This window comes from Bufo bufo, chromosome 1 (genome assembly GCF_905171765.1).
Source record: "Bufo bufo chromosome 1, aBufBuf1.1, whole genome shotgun sequence".
In the NCBI taxonomy this organism is placed as follows: domain Eukaryota; kingdom Metazoa; phylum Chordata; class Amphibia; order Anura; family Bufonidae; genus Bufo; species Bufo bufo.
Window position 1 is genome coordinate 336,796,704 of NC_053389.1, and position 8,971 is coordinate 336,805,674.

At 42.7% G+C, this 8,971-nt stretch overlaps 1 pseudogene; it reads left to right on the forward strand.

The window, feature by feature from the left end:
- Nucleotides 1-7,270, forward strand: part of LOC120977560 — a 140,854-nt pseudogene extending 133,584 nt beyond the window's left edge.
- Nucleotides 7,271-8,971: the final 1,701 nt, after the last annotated feature.

Consider the following 8,971-nt stretch of genomic DNA (forward strand, 5'->3'; position numbering starts at 1 on the left):
GTTCTACCTGAGTTACTGTTGCAACCTGGTTATTTCACTTAACACAAATTTTGGTTTTCATTTATTGCAGATCACATAAAATGGCTTCAACCCTGGTGCCACTGTAAACTCTGTATCCTTTTGGTATTATACTATTCCATTTCATCTGTGTTCACCATCATCCCTTTCATTCTCTTGTATCTCCATTTGCATTCCCCCTTCCCCCCTTTCATTCTTTACCTTTCCCTCTTTTCCCTTGTAGCCACTCACCTCTTTTTTCCCTTTTTTCAATTTTTTTCCTTTTTTTCCCTTTTTTTCCCTTTTTTCCCTTTTTTTCCCTTTCATTCAGATTTGTGCAAATGTTATCTCTTTTTTTTCGCTACTTTTTTCTCGATTTTTCTCCATTTAATTTCCATATTTTTCTTGAGTTCTCATTTTTTCATTTTTTAGTTCTTAATTTTTTTATTTTTTTCATTGTTTCAGTTTTGTATTTTTCCATACGCTCTCCCCTTTATAGATGCTCACGTTGCTCTCGCTTTATTTTTGATATTGTCTATATTCATTTCCCCCATATTTTAGCCACCTCACTGGCTCTGAATATTCCTTTATATGTATAGTTGGGGGCACATTCAAAGAGCACATCACAAAAGCGTAATCTCGCGAGACTACCATTTCGGCAAGATGCCTTCCACACTATAGGCCTCAAATTGAGGGATGGCACACATTTTGGAACGCAAGCACCCGGCGCATACACACTTGGGGTCCCCAGATAGACGAGCACGCTTTCTAAGACGCCGGCCATAGCGACAAAGCATGGCATCCTCCTGTCGTGCGGCAGCACACATTAGAGATCTAGCCATCACTTACTCAACACATTCTAACCTTCTTACAGAGCGGCACCAGGTAGGCTAGTAGCCCATATCCTAAATGTCTCTCTTTTAACTCTATGAATCTTTGCTTGCCATTCATGGTTTGTTCTCCCCTTCCAGTATTCTATAGTCCTTCTGTTCCACGGTAGTCGTTTAACTGGGATGCCTTAACCAAGGTTGCACAGCATTTGCTTTGGTACAGCATTATCCACGTCCTTTTCATCACAAGATTATATACTATCATTGTTACTGTGGACCTCGGCCCGCATGTGATTACATGTTTAATTTAAATTGATTTCTGCCATGATACATTTACTTCATTGTTTTATGTACATACTACCTATTGTATTTAATAGAAATGCATTGATTTCCGCGGATCATATTACGGATCTAAATTATATTTCTCACTCCATACTTAGCGGTATAACACCATGTTTGTCATGATATGGAATACTGTCCTTCATTGTATATATTTTTCTGTTTGTACTTTATTGTAGGCATTGTAGAACAAAACGTCACGTCTAAGCCGCATAACTAATAAAATTCACTAATCAAGAATACCTACTTATGTCACTGGAGTTTTTGATCTACATTTAACGGGGTAGGAACCCTACTTCCAGGGACGAGGCTCAACAACTGCAGCTTGCACCCAAGCTACTGTTTACATAACTCAGCATGATCAGGACAGACAGCAGCAGTTTTTTTGCAGCAGGAATTTGTTCCCAGGAATGGGCCCCCACCAGACTGTGGCAACACCACAAATAAACTTAGACACCTCTGACAGCAGCAGGTTCTTCGTCTAGAGCAGGAATGTGCTCCCATGCATACAAAATGCAATATTTTCCGTTGAAATAGTTTTGTTTTCAAAGATATTTTAACTTTGTAAAGCCGACAATAAATTAGTACAAATTTAGCTCCACACGCCGCCCGCACCGGTCTGCTCTCAGTTTCCATATAGGGCACATTGAGTCTGGAGCAGAACACTGCAGTAACGGAGCCTGCCGGGCCGTGTGCTGATTCCTCCAAGCCAGAGTGCAGCAGGACTGTTGGGGTTTAGCAGCATCTCTCTCATCCTCCTTTTGTCTATGGTTTTCGGGGATCCCTGGTGTTGTCCGTGGCTGGGTACAGTAGACCGAGGACAACATTCTCCTGGGCAATGAACAGGAGCCAGGGCCCTTTACCGCTTCCAATTTAGTGCAAATGTGGGCCTTCATACTCCAGTGTTTGAAGAGGGACCCCTGTATAAAAAGCATAAAAGGCAAGGACCAGTACTGGGTGGCAACGTACTTAGACCCCCGGTACAAACACAAAATGGCGGACATGTTACCAGCATCACAGAGGGCTGGCGGAATGCAGAATTTCTAGGCCTTGCTCCGAGAGATGCTGCATTATGCTGTTGCGGGTGCTGACCGAGGAATTTCCACCCATAACAGGTGCGAGTACCAATCCTACCGCGCATGCAAGAAGAGGGCGGTTTGAAGATGTGTTGGTCATTTCAGATATGAGATCATTCTTGTAGACAACCCATCGACAGCTGCCCTCTGGATCCAATTTCAGGGAACAACTAGACCGACAGGTGTCGTCTACATCGGGTTAAATGCCGATGTGGATGCTCTGAGAAGCGAGGAACTCCTGGACTACTGGGTGTGCAGACTTGACCTATGGCCAGAGCTGGCACAATTTGCCATGGAACTCTTGGCTTGCCCCTCGTCGAGTGTCCTGTCCGAAAGGAAGTTCAGCGCAGCAGGGGGGATCTTGACCGATAAGTGCACTCGCCTAGCTCACGACAGTGTGGACTACCTCACATTTCTAAAAATGAATGAGGCATGGATCTCGGAGGAATTCAGCACCTGTGATGACCACGTGTAATTGAATTTCCTCATGCCAGCCCTCACATATCTGCCACCACAAAAACAAAGAAAGGTCCTTGTCTTATGTATATACAGCGGCATACAAGGCCTTTTCTGTCAGGTGAATTCCTAATTTTTGGGGCCTCTACTCCAGTGGCCTACAGTAAAATTTGTATAAAGTGACCGCCTAATGTACCTCCAGACACCTAATCACTAGTTCTTTTCTGTCAGGTGAATGCCTGATTTTTGGGGCATGTACTGGCCTACAGTAACATTTTTAGCCGGTTACTGCCTAATGTACCTCCAGCTACATTATCACAAGTTTTTTTCTGTCAGGTGAATGCCTAATTTTTGGGGCCTGTACTAGCCTATTGTAAAATTTTTAGCCGGTGACTGCCTATTATACCTCCAGCCACATAATCGCAAGTTATTTTCTGTCAGATGAATGCCTAATTTTTGGGGCCTATACTCCAGGGGCCTACAGTAAAATTTTTAGCCGGTGCCCGCCTAATGTACCTCCAGCAACATAATAACAAGTTATTTTCTGTCAGGTGAATGCCTAATTTTTGGGGCCTGTACTCCAGTGTCCTCCAGTAAAAATTTTTGCCATTGCCCGCCCAATGTACCTCCAGCAACATAATAACAAGTTTTTTTCTGTCAGGTGAATGCCTTATTTTTGGGGCCTGTACTCCCGTGGCCTAAGATAAAAAATTTCTAGGCTCCAGCAGGGCACATTTTTGAGAGTTTCCCTTTAAGACAAATAAAAATGGCCCCTGATTAAAATACATATTTTTTGTGGGATTTTTTTGCCAATGATCCCCTCTGGTATGTCACTGTCATTGTTGTGGGACTATTTGTGCACTTCTAGTAAGTATTTGGTGGCTGCAAATATGACCTAAAGGTTTTTCAGGTTTTCCCACCTCGAATGCGCGGTTCACGAACATTTGATAGCGAAAACTTCCCGGCCGATGTTCATCCATCACTACTGATCAACTGTTTGAAGAGGAGGTGGCGCTTTGTGAGTGCCGCTTTCTCTTCATTACAATGCAATTCATCTCGGAAGTGCATTGTAGTAACGAATACTCACTGCATTCACTTGAATAGAGTGAGTGCTTGTAATTACACTACGCCACTGCTCCACTGGAGAAGACGTGTGGTGTAATGAACAGGGGCACCGCCTCTTCTTCAAATTGCTGGGACCCCGGCCAATCAGATAATCTGAAGATTGGTTATCACATATCGCTGCACAACCATTTTAACTCCAGTATGTTAAATTAATGAAGCTTATCAAAACTATTGATGATCTGCCTATACAAACACTTCTTGGTTTCATAGTTTGCATTAACTACATGCAAAATATAAATGAAAATGAGTAATGGTTTGAAGTGAATAAATTAGGAAAGCAATTCCATATACACTCACCTAAAGAATTATTAGGAACACCTGTTCTATTTTTCATTAATGCAATTATCTAGTCAACCAATCACATGGCAGTTGCTTCAATGCATTTAGGGGTGTGGTCCTGGTCAAGACAATCTCCTGAACTCCAAACTGAATGTCAGAATGGGAAAGAAAGGTGATTTAAGCAATTTTGAGCGTGGCATGGTTGTTGGTGCCAGACGGGCCGGTCTGAGTATTTCACAATCTGCTCAGTTACTGGGATTTTCACGCACAACCATTTCTAGGGTTTACAAAGAATGGTGTGAAAAGGGAAAAACATCCAGTATGCGGCAGTCCTGTGGGCAAAAATGCCTTGTGGATGCTAGAGGTCAGAGGAGAATGGGCCGACTTATTCAAGCTGATAGAAGAGCAACGTTGACTGAAATAACCACTCGTTACAACCGAGGTATGCAGCAAAGCATTTGTGAAGCCACAACACGCACAACCTTGAGGCGGATGGGCTACAACAGCAGAAGACCCCACCGGGTACCACTCATCTCCACTACAAATAGGAAAAAGAGGCTACAATTTGCATGAGCTCACCAAAATTGGACTGTTGAAGACTGGAAAAATGTTGCCTGGTCTGATGAGTCTCGATTTCTGTTGAGACATTCAAAGGGTAGAGTCCGAATTTGGCGTAAACAGAATGAGAACATGTATCCATCATGCCTTGTTACCACTGTGCAGGCTGGTGGTGGTGGTGTAATGGTGTGGGGGATGTTTTCTGGGCACACTTTAGGCCCCTTAGTGCCAATTGGGCATCGTTTAAATGCCACGGGCTACCTGAGCATTGTTTCTGACCATGTCCATCCCTTCATGACCACCATGTACCCATCCTCTGATGGCTACTTCCAGCAGGATAATGCACCATGTCACAAAGCTCGAATCATTTCAAATTGGTTTCTTGAACATGACAATGAGTTCACTGTACTAAAATGGCCCCCACAGTCACCAGATCTCAACTTAATAGAGCATCTTTGGGATGTGGTGGAACGGGAGCTTCGTGCCCTGGATGTGCATCCCTCAAATCTCCATCAACTGCAAGATGCTATCCTATCAATATGGGCCAACATTTCTAAAGAATGCTACCAGCACCTTGTTGAATCAATGCCACGTAGAATTAAGGCCGTTCTGAAAGCAAAAGGGGGTCCAACACCGTATTAGTATGGTGTTCCTAATAATTCTTTAGGTAAGTGTAATTGTGGATGATGAAGTTGGAATTACAAGTACGAGAAGTCAATTGATTTTTTTTAAGTGCAGTTTGAAGCAGTTTTGTCAACTGTATATTTCTTAATCACCAAAAAGCAACAGCCAGGGAATAAGTAACTCAATAAATCTTTATTATACAATTATCATAAAATCACATAATTAAAATAGATCCATGGTGGTCAGGAGATACATAAGGCACATGGAACAGAAACGGACGGTAACGGTTGACAATTACAAGTAATAAATAGAACCTGGTATATTAGTCAAGAGTGGAGATATAACAAATAAACAAGAAAGTTGCAGGAGCAAATGAAGGCTTACCAGACAGAGTTGGAAGACACTAGAGCATCCAGGGATGATATTTTAAGTCAGTCTAAAGAAAATAAAAATAAACTTAAACTAAGGAGCATATGGGTGAGCCCTATAAAACCCCTAGAGCTCTCCCTGACTGCTATGCCTATGCAAAGGTCTTTATGGTAGACAATTGCATGCCCTCGTACCTAGACTGTGTGACACCTGAAAACCCTATAATAGTGAGGGGACACGACCACCGGCTCCCTGCACTTAATACGGACGGAGTCAGGGTCACCTAGAATTAAGCCAGCAAGGAAACACAAATAAAGGAAAAAGACTTATCTGAGGAATCAGCAGGAGCAGCCTCCAGCAGTGAACACAATCTAGGAAGTAGTATAAACCGCAAAGTGAGGCAGTATGGGAGGGAATGTAAAGGGAGACAATTAGTGTAAATAGGTGACAGCTGGGAGAAGGAAAGGAGATGACAAAGTGAAACCAAAACAAATAACGTCATGCAAGAGGTAGAGAAGAACGTCTAACAGACCTTCTCACAGAACTGGGGGTGACATCTGGAGGTGGAGATGATCCATATGCAGGAGGAGAGTGCTACGGCAGAGCAGGCCAAAACGCAGGCCGAACAGGGTTATACTGAACTGGCCAACAACAAACTGAGAAAGGCTACTCTCCAGATTGACCAGATGAATGCTGATCTGAAGGCCAAACGTAGTAATGCTCAGAAGAATGAGAATGCCCGTCAGCAATTGGAGCAACAAAAAAAGGAGTTAAAAACTAAATTGCAAGAATTGGAAGACTCTATGGAAACCAAATTCAAAGCATCCATCATGGCCTTGGAAGCAAGGATCGTACAACTGGAGGAACAGCTTGATACTGAAACAAAAGAAAGACAGGCTGCAAATAAACAAGTCTGTTGCTCAGAGAAAAAGCTGAAGGATGTGCTCATGCAACTGGAAGATGAAAGGCGCAAATGCTGAACAGTATAAAGACCAGGCAGAATAAAATAATGTTTGTATGAAACAGTTGAAGTGCCAGGTAGAAAAGGCCAAGAAGTCCAAGCCAGGACCTGTTGAGAATAGGTCTGAAGATGGTGGCCCTGCGGTGCCGGCCGAGACAGAGAAGATGGAAGAAGTTTCTGCTGAACAAGTTGAAAGGGCTGATGTGGATGCTCAGGCCAGGAGACTCATTGCAGTGAGCAACTGGGTCCTGGTCATGAAAGACATCCCCTCCGCCATCATGGCCTACCAGGAAGTCAGCAGCCTTCTTGGGGTGAAGTACAGTGAGATGGACGACCAATATGCAGATGCTGTCTACTACTGTGGGATGGCTCTCCTGGAGCTTGCACAAAGGGTGAACAATGTCCCGGGTGACCCTCTGGAGGGAATGCCAGAAGAGGAAGATAAAGAGTCTGATAGGGACCCCAATATCCCCTTTGCCTCCAACCTCGATGAGAAAGAAAAGGAGGAATTAAGAGTGCAGGTATATGATGCCTTGTCCGAGAAGGATGAGAAGGCTATCAAAGAGAATGGAGACTCCAAAGAGACAAAGGCTAAAGTAGCTAAGGCCAATGAGTTGGAGTGGGAGAAATCCTTAGATGCTGTAGAGCACAAATAAGAGGCTGAAGGAGAGTCGGCCGAAGTGGAAAAAGCCACTGAAGAGGCAAAGGACTCTGAAACTGCTGCCAAATCTGAGAAAACACCTGCTGAAAAGAAGAAAAAAGTGAACCAGATGCGTTTAAAAGGAGCGAGCAGCGACAAGTATGTTCTGCTGAAAGACCTCTGCTAAGCAAAGGAGAAAGTGTCTGGACACGACCATGACTGGGAAGAACTGTGTGAACAGTTCAGTCAAGAGCTGCAGCAGTCAAAGAATGGGCATGAGCATGTGCGAGAGCCAGAGAATCCAAAGGGAGAGCCTGTCGATCGTATAAAAACATATTCTGAAAAAAGTGCCAGAAGCCAAGTTTGAAACTCTAAGAGTAAAGAAAAAAGAGTAGAATGACAGTGTTGTTGTGCCTTTTCATGAGTGTAAACAGTTACATCTACTTATTTTAATTATAATGGGTATTCATTGCCTTTAAGAGCAATGTTAATTTATGTTCACTGTTTTGTATGGATTTTCATGTAGGCCGAAGTAAGACCATGGGAAGATTACTGTGCCGTTCAAAAAGCTATTGTTATTGTAACAATATATTGTACAGGGTGGGCCATTTATATGGATACACCTTAATAAAATGGGAATGGTTGGTGATATTAACTTCCTGTTTGTGGCACATTAGTATATGAGAGGGGGGAAACTTTTCAAGATGGGTGGTGACCATGGCGGCCATTTTGAAGTTGGCCATTTTGAATCCAACTTTTGTTTTTTCAGTAGGAAGAGGGTCATGTGACACATCAAACTAATTGGGGATTTCACAAGAAAAACAATGGTGTGCTTGGTTTTAACATAACTTTATTATTTCATGAGTTATTTACAAGTTTCTGACCACTTATAAAATGTGTTCAATGTGCTGCCCATTGTGTTGGATTGTCAATGCAACCCTCTTCTCCCACTCTTCACACACTGATAGCAACACCGCAGGAGAAATGCTAGCACAGGCTTTCAGTATCCATAGTTTCAGGTGCTGCACATCTCGTATCTTCACAGCATAGACGATTGCCTTCAGATGCACGACACCGGCAGATTTAGAGGTTTCATTGTATTTCTTATCTGAACATGAATTCCACACTGTGACAATTGTCTGGATCTTCCTCAAAGTATACATTCATGTATCAAAGTTTATCCCTCGGCTCTAAGACAAGGCCTCCAGATGTCAGAGGTGTGTAGTATTGAAAATATCAGGCATGTATGAGTTAACCCTTAATAGTATGATGCTTATAGCTTATACAACAGTGCCACCTAGAAATGAGCAGTTATTGCCACACCAGTAGCAAAAGTGCATTCTGGGTAGTATTATGATGTCACGCTCCTTATCAATGCAGACACCCATCCAACAATGATTGGAAAATTGGAAAGTTCCAAACTAGGAGGATGTCTTCATCTGATAAGTTTTGGGTTAAGAAACCTGATACCAAAAAGAGAAAAAAAAAAAAGGAGGGCAGAAAGAAAAAAAAAAAAAAAAGAAAGAAAGGGAGATCTCCGGAGAAAGATTTGCAAGACTCTGCACATCACTTGACCCTTGGGTAATGTATATTTTTGTTTTATGTAGTATTGATCAAAATTAATTGGCTTAATACTTAGCCAGATACCAGCTCATTTGCAGATGTGTAACGTTAGTTGCTACATTAATATTTTCACTTGATTTCAGTTGCGATGCAT